The 2017-nt window shown below is 59.9% G+C and overlaps 1 non-coding gene across 1 annotated transcript; it reads right to left on the bottom strand.

The window, feature by feature from the left end:
* Window positions 1-440: 440 nt before the first annotated feature.
* LOC124218315 (5.8S ribosomal RNA) lies at window positions 441-595 on the bottom strand. Its single transcript, XR_006883026.1, has one exon. It is a non-coding gene; the product is annotated as a 5.8S ribosomal RNA (ribosomal RNA).
* Window positions 596-2017: the final 1422 nt, after the last annotated feature.

Genomic DNA, 2017 nt, shown 5'->3' with positions numbered 1-2017 from the left:
GCCGTTCGTTCAAGAACAGCACCGTCGACACGGACAAGGACACAACGTATTCTTTCGTACGTTCGAGCCACGGAAACGACCGTAAACACGCCCGCCGTATGGGAGACCCGAGAGCCCCCCGCGGCGAAGCGTGGACGGAACTTCATCACATGAGCGGCAAACCGACCGCGCACGGTCTGTGTGTCGCCGTGCCGAATTCGTTCGTTCTCTCGACTATCGCTAGCACCGGAACGTGACGAACGGCAGCGACAGCTCGACCCCGCGATCTGCGGCGACGCGTCGTGACCGTGACATACGTGTTCGTTTGAGGCGACGCGACCTTTGTTTGAGGCTGCGAACGTCCAGTCATTCGCTCGCGAAGGCACGGTGCGCTGTGTTTCCCCGGGGGGGGGGGGGGTTTCGCAGCACCGTTGCCTACGGAGCAGTCTGTCGTTGTTCAACGACCCTCAGCCAGGCGTGGTCCGGGAATTGTATCCGTGGACCGCAATGTGCGTTCGAAATGTCGATGTTCATGTGTCCTGCAGTTCACAAGTTGACGCGCAATTAGCTGCGTTTTTCATCGACCCACGAGCCGAGTGATCCACCGTTCAGGGTAATCATATATGTGAATTTTGCATTAAAAATGCCAAAATTACGGTTGTTACCGGCTTATTGTGGTCGTGAGCGCGGCGCCGCGTGCGTCAGCCCTTGCGCGGTTGCGCGCGGGAGGGAACGCGCGCCGCGCGTCAAATTTCGTTCGTGCGATAGTTCAAGAGCCGACGTCGCCTCGAGTTCACGGGTCGTCTGCCGGAATTGACCGGCGCCGGACCCGATCGGCTCGCAATGCAAACGATTGACGGCGGACGGCAGTGGGCCGCGTCAGCGAGTCCCGGGCATCGCTGCCCTCGACGCTGACGCGAGCTTTTCCGTACGGGCGAAAATTCTCTCCGAAGCCTACCGCGTTTGCGGCCTGCGTCCGGGGTGTAACGGCGTTGCACCGAGGACACCCGGGCGCAGACAGGCTGCCCGCGAAGAAGCGCTGAGACCAGCTTTGCACGTCTCCCTCGTACGACCTGACCGATTCGAACGAGTCAAGGCGGACCGCGGAGTGGTTCCCTCTCGGCACCGAGTCGGCCGGAGGCGCGAACGACCCGCCGCTGCTCCGCGCTGGACGCGGAGCGACGGGTCGACGCCTTGGCGCGAGTCGGTTGTCGGGCGGTTTTAGCCGGCGACTGCGCTCGTCGCGACCGCGGCGAACGCCGGACCCATCGGATCCGGCGTCAGCACCGCGTTCGTTGTCACGACGATTGTGTTGCGCGCCGCGGCAACCGGGCCCGACCGTAACGTCGTTCAAAGTTTCGTGAAATCTTGTTCGCGACACGTGGGCGTGACACGCCGCTCTCGCGGCGAGACAGCCCCGCGCGCTCACGAGTCGCTGCTTCGGCAGTACGAAACGTTAATGATCCTTCCGCAGGTTCACCTACGGAAACCTTGTTACGACTTTTACTCCCTACAAATGATCAAGTTTGGTCGTCTTCCCGGCTACATCGGCAATGCCTAGATATTGCCGCGTACCAGTCGGAAGACCTCACTAAATCATTCAATCGGTAGTAGCGACGGGCGGTGTGTACAAAGGGCAGGGACGTAATCAACGCGAGCTTATGACTCGCGCTCACTGGGAATTCCTCGTTCATGGAGAATGATTGCAAGCCCCAATCCCTAGCACGAAGGAGGTTTAGCGGGTTACCCGGGCCTTTCGGCCAGGGAAGACACGCTGATTCCTTCAGTGTAGCGCGCGTGCGGCCCAGAACATCTCAGGGCATCACAGGCCTGTTATTGCTCAATCTCGTGCGGCTAGAAGCCGCATGTCCTTTGAAGAAGATTTATTTGTACGCCGGTAGTAAAAACCGCCCGACCGAGGCCAGGGGCCTTTGAGATACCGGAAGGTACGCCTATTCAGCAGGCTAGAGTCTCGTTCGTTATCGGAATCAACCAGACAAATCGCTCCATCAACTAAGAACGGCCATGCACCACCACC

The sequence above is a fragment of the Neodiprion pinetum genome, chromosome 4 (assembly GCF_021155775.2).
Source record: "Neodiprion pinetum isolate iyNeoPine1 chromosome 4, iyNeoPine1.2, whole genome shotgun sequence".
NCBI lineage: Eukaryota > Metazoa > Arthropoda > Insecta > Hymenoptera > Diprionidae > Neodiprion > Neodiprion pinetum.
Note: the sequence above shows the minus strand (reverse complement) of the source record. Positions and strands in the feature narration are given on the sequence as shown.